This window comes from Lactuca sativa, chromosome 4 (assembly GCF_002870075.4).
Source record: "Lactuca sativa cultivar Salinas chromosome 4, Lsat_Salinas_v11, whole genome shotgun sequence".
Taxonomy (NCBI): domain Eukaryota; kingdom Viridiplantae; phylum Streptophyta; class Magnoliopsida; order Asterales; family Asteraceae; genus Lactuca; species Lactuca sativa.
Genome location: NC_056626.2, coordinates 360,467,659 through 360,479,473, shown reverse-complemented (window position 1 = coordinate 360,479,473; position 11,815 = coordinate 360,467,659).

Sequence of the window (11,815 nt, the reverse complement as noted above, 5' to 3'; positions counted from 1 at the left end):
AAACAACATTGATCATTTTGGTCTTTTTTTGATATCTTGGGTTTATCCTGTATTTTCCATAAGTAAACTATTGATCTGTTAGAGTACACAATCTATAAGACCCTCCTTTTATTAAATGATTGAATAGGTTTGAAGCAGGTTCTATTTTCATAATTAGTATTTGTTTTACTTGATGAAACATCTGATATGCTTCATAATTCTCCAAGACCTTCTATAAGTCAAGGGGAATTATTCCATTATGATTTTAGACACATCAATATCATCACAAGAATGCTTCCATCAAAGCATCATGATCAGACTGAGTTATTGGCCGAGGTTGTTCAGTAATGGGATGTTTCTGTATATATAATTTATGATTATCCTTGAGGAAAAAGCTCACGACTTTTTACCAATTATATAAATTATAACCATCAAATGTTACAACTTCTTGGAACTCATTAAGAGAGAGGTTTTATAGGGGTGTAAGATTATTAGCACTTATTTACAAAATTTAAGAAAATTCCATTTAGTATTTTCAATATTAAATATTTTAAAATTAATACCTTTTATTGTTTCTAAAACATTAATTTATTAAATTCTTAGATCCAAGTTACGAAACAAGTAAATGGTTAGGTGACGTTTATCCCACCCACGTAATCCATCTCCGTAAGTAGCGATTACCAATTGTATAAAATATGTAATTTTTCGATAGTGGGATCCTAAACAACTATTCTCTAACTTGGCATGTTTAAGCCCCTCTATGCCCTAGTCCACTCATGCTTATGTGACTTTTATCACAAAAGATTTCTGATCAAAACTCCCTACTTTGAAAACTTGTAGCATTGTAACTAACTAGTGACTAGGTGACCCATCTGGCACTAGAAAACACAAATACAATTCAAACATCATATGACAAAATCCTAATGATCAGGTGACCCTATGCCACCAAGACTGTTCAAATGACGTAAAAGTGTTATTTTAATTAACTAGCTAACTTGCATTTTCAGTTAACTGTTGTATATACGTTTTACAAATATAGTTATAAAAACATGGTTGAATGAATATTGCATACATCCAACAATTTACTAACTTTTGTAAAATCATATCCTTTTGTATAAGGTACTTTAGGTTCAAATAAAACTTCATTTATTTCTCGTTAACTATCATCAATTATAAACTAATATGTTATATTTTGAGTTTAGTTGTGTAGTGTTTTAAAAACCGGTTATAGTTTTTTAATAAAAATTCATTTTATAATTAAGAATTGGAGTTTTGGGTGAGTTTTGACATCACATTTTTATATCTCCTTTTAATAATAAAAAATCTCTTGACTTAATGAATTTGTAGAGTAAAAATTATTTTATTTTATAAACTTATTTTATACATATTATGTTAAAATATCTTATTTTGATAAACCAAAACTAAGATGTTGATAATTATGTTTTAAATCTCATTTTTCAAGAATAGAACATAATATTAACATGTTGCGTTAAGTTTTTAAAAACTAATATTGTATATCTTCTTTTGACGTAAAACTAATAACTAGTATTATAGTTTGACGTTATAACACTTTAGACCGAATTTTAGCATTTCCAATAAAACTCTTATTTATTATAAAACACTTGGACTTTAGATTTAGTTCAAACATATTTTAAACTATTTTAAATATTTTAAAGTTGGCTATTAAAATTTTCACAAAAAAAGTATTTTTTTTAATAAAAGCTCAATTTAAAACCTTTTAAAACGCTTTAATAAATACTCATTTATAAAATTCTTATGTTAGTTTTTAAATATTTATTTGTCAAACTCAAAGTGATGTTATTTTATGATAAAACGTTGTTTGACACGTAAAAACCATTTTCATACATAAAACATAACATATAACAACATAAAATAAACAATACAAACATGCATAAAAAATGTGTGTAAACCAAACCATAAACTTTGTAATTTTTTTTGAGCAAACACAAGAATTGTTAAGACATTCCTAAGGAGAATAAAGGACACTTCTAAAGGGTCTTCAAACACCCATTTGTCAAGAAAACTCTTGCTTGCAAAAAGAACTTCAAGGCTACATGTGTTGTAGAGGCTGTAACACTTAAACCATTAAGACTATAAGTAAACCCGAAAACCAAGAGTGGAAGTTCAAGGTTGGCATTATAGTCTCAAGTGGTTAAGTAATCTTCAAAATGGTCATTTCTTCAAATTGTCACATTTGGAAAAAAGAAAATATAATACAATTAGTCTAACTAATTTATTACATAGAAAATAAACAAATGAAAAATACATATTTATCTATTACATCTTATGAATAAATAAATAATCAACCAACACAACCCAATGGTTCTAATGGCTTGTTTATAGAGAACAACAACATATCAAGTATAACAAAAAACACTTTGTTTTTCTAAGGAAACTTTATACAACCAAATGCATAGAAAAATTGTTTGCATAAAAATAAAAGTTATAAAAATCAACAAGTTGTCGTAGAAAATATATTTAGTGATTTCTTTGCCAAAAGACATACTAAACATATTTTCCGAAACCAAAGGGTATCAACCACTTAAATAAATCTTTCTAAATAAGTATAAGAGGCGTTGATACTACTGATGATATTTGAGAAGCTAAAACAATTTTTTTATAAAAGAATTTTAAGAACGAAAAATGGAAGACTATAAATAGTTAGTTTATTTTTATGATCATTTTAACAAAACTACCAAGATTATCCAAATACAAGAACTTGAAAGATTATGACAAACATATGATGTTTAGAATTACAACCTTTTAATACTTTGATTCCACTTGGTTTATGAAGATATCAAAGAACAAGAAGCTTGATCTTCTATACAATGTATCCACCATCAAGAGTAAGGCACTTGTAATGTTAGTTCTCATGTTGTATATGTGACTTATTAAGCCTTTAAATGCTGAACACGATTAAGTACTAAAGTAGAAGCTCATAAGAACATGAAGACATGCATCAAGCTTCAAAAAGGGAGCAAGAAGGAGATAGGAGAAGTTCTCTCGTCCTAGAGGAAGAAAAGAAAGAAGAAACCAACAAAATGAATGGCTTATGCATACTTTTATACCCACACATAAAATCTAAGAGACATACCCTTACAGAAGTCAACGATATGGCATAAAAGAGGTAGTGTGTGGGTAAAAAGAAAACTTGCAAGCAACCTCTTGCCCATGCCTTCTTGCTTACGGTTCTAGAGAGAGAGAGAGAAAAAAAAGATAGATGTTTGAATAATTCAACCACTAGTTTAGTTCATGCAACTTGAAAGTTAGGTGGTAACCAAAGTGACCAAAAACTTGTACATAATTTATTAAATGATACCTTATGGAATGTTAACTAGTTTCTACTATCTTGAATTATTATTTCAATAAACAATCATTATTCCCTAATTAAATACAATAATTGATTATATTTATTAAGAATCATATTAATGATAAATATGCAATATGTGCCAACTTGATAACGTTGTGACCTTATAGGATCATATGTCATCATCAATATTACTCACAGTTTTTATCAAGCATATAGATCCAACATCTAAATCCCTTAAACCAACGATCTGATATCAAATTGTAACATTCCAAATTTTCAACCAATTTTTTTCTTTTTTATATTAAGATTTAACAACCAAAAACCATTACAAAAGATAACATATTATTCGATTGTTTCAGAAGTCGTAAAACATATTTTTCAAAAATAGAGTCATAACATATCTAGCGGAAAGTCTCAAATCATAATCGTAACACTTATGCACCCTTCTATTTCTCATTAGAACAACCTGAAAACATTAAACATTAAAACGTAAGCACAAAGCTCCATTTGTTTCCAAGTATACCACATATCTTGTTACATATACATTTATTGTGGTTCAACCATAGTATCATATATGATTGCTTTAGTTTAAGTATAGTTCACATATATTTATTATAGTCCAACTATGGTCTCACACACATTACTACAGTCCTACTATAGTCCCACATATAATTGTTATAGTATGTGTAACTCCCTGTTCTGAATCTCTTTCCTAATTAGGGATTATGGCTTGAAGATGGGTTATCATAAGGCTTAGGACCTTTGGAGAAGAGAGATCTAGACCCATTTAGGTACGAACGATATAATTGAGGTGAATCCAGGAGTTTGGATTGTCCCTTATAGCCAAGGGGTAAATCGGCAAAGTGGTAGTTCGAGCTCTTTATGAATTTTGGATTTTCATTTGGAAGGTTTTGAGGTGAGGATAAGTTGATAGATGTGTAGAGCTTCTCGCCAACTTTTCGTGGATATAAAGAATGTCAAAAACGAAGTTGAAACGAAGAAGTTATAGCCGTTTAAAGTTGGAGTGGTTCGGGTGGTTGATCGTTGACTTGTTGATCGAGCTCATTTAAGGCTCACGACGTGAACAAGGTTGCTCACGAAGTGAGGAGCATTTGATGCTCTAAAACCCTAATTTTTGGGTATTTAAAGGTATGAGAAGATTACGGTTGCTCCTCCTCAGCCTCTTTCACTCCCAAGACCTCTATCAACCCTAATCTCAGCCCCCATTGAAGTTCTTGGTTATTTTGGTGTAATTCAAGAGATTTTGGAGGCTTTGAAGCTCATTAAGGAGAAGAATATCATTTTTGGTGCACTTATTGACATCTTGGCAGCTTCATCCGACAGTTGAGGAGCTTTTGGACCTTTGTAAGTCCTGAAGCTCATGCCTTTCCTTTCCTTGCTTGGTAGATCTAAGTTTCCATGCATTTTATGGCTAGTAATGTAGGTTAGCATGCATGGAATCCATAAAGTTGGCAACTTTATGGATTATGATGCCATCTTAAGTCTTATATGTTCTAGATCTGGACTTTGGTCATGGTTTTGGACTTTAAGTTTGAATCTTAGCTCATTTTCCTTCATTTTGACCAAGTTTGTGTTCAATTCATCTATTGGACATATGTGACTGAAAAGCTTCAATTTTTATGGTTATTGGGGTCAAGGAAGATGATCTAGACTGTCTCATGTTAAGGCTTAATGGATTAGGAGCTTAATGCTCATTTTTGGTCAGCTCTTTACTCACGACCTGAGGAATGAAGCCTCACGACGTGAGAACATTTTAAGGAAGTTTTCGGACAGTAATCGCGACCTCACGACATGAGCATAAGGTGCTTACGACGTGAGCAGCCCCTGATTAAGGTTTGTACTCTTTGATTGTGGGCTAGCTTGGGCCTGAGGTAGGATGGCATGTTTAGGTTATGCCTAATTGTGTGAGCCTTAGAATTGCTTGATAGTACGGATTCCTGATTAAAGGATAGTTTGATTGGAGTATGTTGGTTAGATTTTCCATTGTCTGAATGTTGTTTGCTTTGTGCTTTGTGGGACTCTTAGTGTGACATCCCCATTTTCACGGCTAGAAAAGACCGATTTTGTTTATGCTTTGTAAAAATAATAGTATCTCTTTTAATAAAAATGTTGCGGAATTTGTTCCCATAAAAACATGATAAATACGTTATCAAAGCATTTCCTAAGAAATGTATTATATTCATTTTAAAACATTGGGATTTCATAGTCAATACATAAACCTAAGCATAAATAGAACTTACATTCATTATCACTAGTGATTTATGTCTCCTTAATCTCTCAGTGTAATATAACTTCATATCGACACCTGTGATACAAATGAACTGAGGGGGTCAGGTTGGGAAACCTGGTGAGTACATAGGGTTTTCAACCCACAATAATATAATTATTATGTTTCATCATCAAACAATTATCCCAATTACCTATCCCCAATATCTTCTTTATTCTTCAGGGTCTACCCTAAGAATTATTTATCCTATATTCCTTCAAACCGAAGTCCATTGCTTCCAATGCATGTTTGTAAAGCACTAATTCCATAGCTTCTAAAGTTTATTCATCAAGTACTAAATCCATAGCAACCAGTTTTTATCTAATAGGTACTAAGTCCATAGCTACCAACGTTTATCTAATAGGTACTAAGTATATAGCTACCAATGTTTATCCAATAGGCACTTAATCCATAGCTGCCGATGCTATTTATTAGGCACAAAGTCTATAACTGCCAATGTTCACTCATATCATCTTTCATCTCTCATCATTCATATACCCATTTTTTACCCAATATATTCGTAGATATAAAATACATATACAGTTTAAATCATTTAAAACTTGTATAAAATCGTTCATCCAGCTTAGATAGCAAGTATACAGATAATATGCACACATAGCACGTAGTTTATATAAAATACTTCATATCTATGTGTAAGATGAAAGTAACTATGCACTCACTTGTTAAGGTGGTGATTCCGAACTCAAACAACGCTTCGCTTCTATTAATTTATTTTCTTTCGACGAAACCTAGTATCATTACCACTAGAGTTTAGTGTAATATTCACCGAGACTAATTAATAGTCTAGCTATTATTACCATTATATAAGCGTTAAATAATACTCTTCACCCACTATGTACAGACAGGGGCGAGACATAAAACACTGGAGGGCAAGACCATTTTGGCATATAGCACTTCTGAAATCCAACAACCCAATGCGGCCCTTTAAACCAGATTCCTCGTACCACAAGTGGTTAAAAAGATATAATAACGACATTTATATAACTCATAATAATAGCCCAAATATTTATTATAAGTTACTAATAACATTACTATACTTAAATAAAAGCTATATTTAAATTAGGGTAGGCGTATCTTACCTACAAGGGGGTTTGGCTAGAAGTCGGGCTCTGCAGGGGCAGAACTTCCGAGCCGAAAGCTCTTCGTCTCGGGGCCGTCGAGCGTTCCAGGGCTTTCTTGTAGCGCTAGGGGAGTTTTGGGAGGTTTAGAGAGAGAGTAGAGAGAGAAGGTTGGCGGTGTGAAGAAATGAGGGTGGAAGGAGTTGTATTTATAAGGTGAAATATGGCGGAAATTGGTGCCACATGTCACCATCTAGTGGCAAGCCTTGGGGAGAAAGCAATTGCCAAAATTGTGCCACGTCACTCCATTTGCAGCAGCACCCTACTAACTTCTAAACCCCGTAACCTTCGCATACGAGCTCTGTTTTTGACGTTCTTTATATCCACACGTAGGTAAAAGCAATATCTACAAATCTCCTTTTGACTCCATTGGCAAATTCTTGACCAATCTTAAATTTAACAGTAGGAGGATATTATACTGTTAAATGGCCGCGTAAAATTCATAACTTCTACATATGGGCTCCGTTTTCGTCTGTCTTTTTATTGTTTCACTACTAATAATGAGATCTTCAAATCTCATTTGGGTTGCATTGGCCAAAAACCACTTGATCTAAAATTCGAATTTCAGGATGTACACTGTTAGGCCAAATCTTAGAAAAATCATAACTTCCTCATACGAAGTCAGATTGAACGTTCTTTTTACGCATGCTCTGGGTTTAACGTATACTACAAATTTTGTTTAGATCACTAAGGTGAAAAAGCACTCTATCATAAATTCACTTTTTACGTCGCGCGGTGTCATGCCGGTTCCATCGCAAAACTTCGACGAACCATAACTTCTTCGTCATAACTCGAATTTCGGCATTCTTTATATGTACAGAATCCTTGGAACATATGCTACAACTTTTATTAAGACTATTACTTTTATATAATCTTCTATCAAAAAGTCATTTTCGACACTTTCTGTCTCTAAATTGACTAGCCCGAATCTGTGGGTGTTCCACTTAGTAATATGAGTTAGCTACTAAGTGAATATGCTAAGTCACATGGGGTACAGGCTGGATAGTCTTAGAATGATGGACCTGAGCCTATTGCGCAACTCTCGTTTGAGTTTAACCGTTCTAGGGATGAGTGTTTACTCGAGGTATTATCTAATCTTTGTTGCATGTGGCTACATTCATGAGGTAGCTAGTTGACATTATTGGGAATCTTTATGAAAATGAGGACTGGATGGGTTCGGGAACCTAGGAAAGCCTAGGATGTGCTGCAGTCGGTTAGTAGTATGGTTCAGTGAGTACTGGCATAATGGTTGAGGAAGTGACTAAGAGGATTCAGGAGGATTGCTAAGGAAAGTATGGATAGGTGTGGAAGGTAGTTGTGGGCCCGTACTACTGAAAGCATAGGATCCATACTCGAATTAGCGAGAGTCTTGGAAAATCAGAGAAGCTTTGGGGAGGAGGATCTCTGAGTATGTTTTCATAATTTCTTTTGTGGTTTTTTTAATTTGGGGATGAACTCTCAGGGAGATGGTTCAGGTTCGGGATCTGGCTCAGGAGTAGGTGCTGAGCCGATTAGCGAGTAGCTGCGGGGGTTCATTTCATCAGAGATCTCTCGCTGTGTTTCAGAGATAGTAGACGAGCACTTGAGCACATTCCATGTAGAGATCATGGCTGTCATTGGATCTCGCACGCTGATTTCTGGGAGTTTACTGCTTGTGGAGCCCTACGTTCCATGGGGAGAGGGACCCCATCGTCAGTAGGAGGTGGTTACCAGATTTGGCTAACATATTCAGGATGAGTTTTTTCCCTGAGAAGGCGAAGGTCATATATGATTCCTGCTTGTTGAAGGATCAGGCACGTGATTGGTGGGAAGAGATCGGTAGAGAGTTGGGTGATGATGCAGTCGATGCTATGTCGTGGGATGACTTTTCGACCAAGTTTCGATCTGAATGTGCACCAACGATTGAGGTACATCAGTTGGCGTGAGAGTTCCTGGATCTTTGCCAAACTACAGAGACTGTGGCAAAGATCACTACCAAGTATCAGGAGAGGGTGTTATTGGTACCGCAGTATGTAGCAAACGAGGAGATGAAGAAACTGAGGTATCATGACATGTTGCGGGATGACATCAGGAAGTTTGTAGTATTTTAGGGTGCGAGACCCTGAATGACATGATCTCTAGAGCCTAATAGCAAGAAATTAACTTGATGCACATTAACAAGAGGAGGTCAGACCATATGCATACTTTGGAGGGTCCCGGGAAGAGGCCCAAGACTTCTGACCAACATTAGAGAGGTCAGCAGGACGGACTCAGTGCAACACATGTGGGAAACTGCACAAGGGAGTTTATCGTTCCAAGGGTGTAGGCTGCTACAAGTGTGGCAATGTTGGTCACGTCAGCAAGGATTGTCCTCAGGGGGTGAGCCCATTGTGTTTTCATTACGATCAGGTGGGCCACAAGAAGGCCGATTGCTTAATGATGAGTGGAGGAGCAGGGAATGTGTCTGTCCCGACTACTTTGATGATTACAGATGGAAGAGACGGTAGGACTTCTCGGCTACAGATGAGGGAGATCAGGATTCTCGCAGGCCATGTGGTAGGTATGTATCTTTTACCTAATTTGGTACTATCTGTATTTAGGGATTTTGTTTCCTCGCATTAGTTGAGGGTAGTGTATTAATGGGTTTATCTCTCTGCTTGTATTTGGATTATATTTTCAATAAACTTCATATGCCAATTGCATAACGAGAATTATTAGTAGTTAGTATAAGTCATTTCCTTTTGTTGGTTCAGAAGCGTTCATTATTATTTTGGTTACGGTCGAGATCGGTGCAAGGGCATTACGTGACGGTCTGTGGTCAGGGTTCAGCAGGGTGGTTAACCACCATCGTCAGGATTTGGTGAGGTTCGGTCTTTGTACTAGGGTTAGTCTTTGGAAGCATCAAGAGAAGCAGTAGATCACTGTAGAAGTTGCTCTGAGCATCGGCTAATTTGAATTTAAGATTAAGTGAGACATCAGACTAAGCATTTGAGGACATTAGTATTAGGATTTCAGAAAGCATTCATCTGGTCTTACTTGACTATGAGATCTTTGGAGTGGGCTAGTAAAAGACCGGTAGCAAGGTTACGCGTTGGTAGTTAGCATGTCTATCGTGTAAGGAAGGAAGGAATAGGAATCCTCCAATTCTCGCTTTCCGTGAAGACATAGGCGAAGCTAAGTGGCGGCGAAACGATCATGTACTCAGAAGCAAGATGGGTTTTAAAATTGGGATATGTTTCACATCCTTGTCAAGAAGAAAGAAGGCCTATGCGGCTGTATGGATTGGGGATAGTGTGAATTGGAAGTTCGGAAAACCTGCCAATAGTGAGATCGCTTTCTCGGAATGTTTGATAGTAGGCTTCAGAAAATCAGGTTGGGAATTTCAGTCAGGACATGTGTTCAGCTTGGGATATTAGATCGTGGATGTATTGTCGACCTTGGGTGTGTTCGGATTAGTAGTTATGGAAAGACCATGGTCAGCGGTCGAGTTACCATGGAAAGTGTTGTAAGACTGCGGGATAGTCGTAGTGTTCACTAGTAGTCAGTCAGCGTGGAAAGTGTTGTAAGACTGTGGGATAGCCATAGCATTCACTACTGGCCAGATAGGAGGATAAATGTTGTAAGACTGCGAGGTGGCCCGTAGCATTAGTCAGCAGATAGTGTAGAAGTCTTGTAAGACTACGGGGTGGCTCGTAGCATTCATTAGTTAGCAGATAGTGTTGAAGTGTTGTAACACTATGTGGTGGCTCGTAGCGTGCACAAGTTAGGAGATAATGTAGAAGTGTTGTAAGATTATGGTGTTGTCCCTAGCATTCACTAGTTGTCAAATAGAGTAGAATGTTGTAAGACTGTGGGGTGGCATGTAACATTCATTAGCTAGCTATTAGCATGGTAGCATAGTAAGACTGCGGGGTGGTCCGTAGCATTTAGTAGTGGTCAGTTAGTATGGTAGCATTCACCGGTCCTTATTCGACGGTGAGAATGTGATAGATTTGTGATTCACTCATGAATTCCTACATATGGTTTAAGATAGGGCGGGTCAGCAACATGAATGCGAGTTGGCTACAGTATGATTGGATTCGAGAAGCGGTAGGTCATTAGAGACCAGGAGGGATGTAAGACTATAATGGTTTTGGTAGAATTCAACTTTTGTAGTAGTTTCGGTAACGATAGGTAGTCCGACAGTATGATCGGAAGGATCAGTAGGAATAATGGAGCCATGGGTGGCAATATGGTTATGGAACACTTCAATAGCTAAAGTTTTCTTCGGAAGTCGCAGGAGGCGACTATGAGGTTGTTCTTCTGCTCAGCAACGGGTAGGAATCCAATATTCCGGATAGCGGCAGTGAATTCGGATTTTGCGTAGATCAACTTGTGGACAGGAATATGCTAAGTCACTTGTAGTTAGATTAAATAATCTCAGAGTAATTGATTTGACCCTGCTGCGCAGCTCTCGTATGAGTCTAACCGTTGTAGGGATGAATATTCTACTCGTAGGATTATTTGAGTCTTCTGTCAAGTATAAGAATTATGTAGTAGGGTTATGGTTAAGGGCTTCATTTTTTATGGTTGCATCAAGATCATCAAAGTTGGAAGTTCTATGGTTAATCAGTTGTTCGATGAGGTTCGGGCATGGTAAAATGGCAGTGCAAGCGATCTATTAGGGAGACAGACCATTATGGAATTCAGACTTTGGGAAGGCAGAAGTGGTTTACGGAAGCTTGAGGTTCGTTTGTTCGGGATGGAAGTTCGAATCGGTTTCGGTTGACTTGAGAAGGTTGTCTTAAGATCAGGATCATTGGTTGTGTTCCTCGGATGAATAGTTTTGGATATGGGTAATAGTAAGGAGTGATTTTGAGGATGGAATCTAATTTAAGTGGCCGAGAGTTGTAATGCCCTGTTCCAAAACTCTTTCCTTATTCAGTACTGTGGCCTGAATATGGGTTATCATAATGCTTAGGGCCTTTGGAAAAGAGAGATCTAGACCCATTTAGGCACGGACAATGTAATCGAGGTGATCCGAGATTTTTGATTGTACCTTAGAGCCAAGGAGTAAATCGGTAAAGTGGAGGTTCGAGCTCTTTATCAATTTAGGATTTT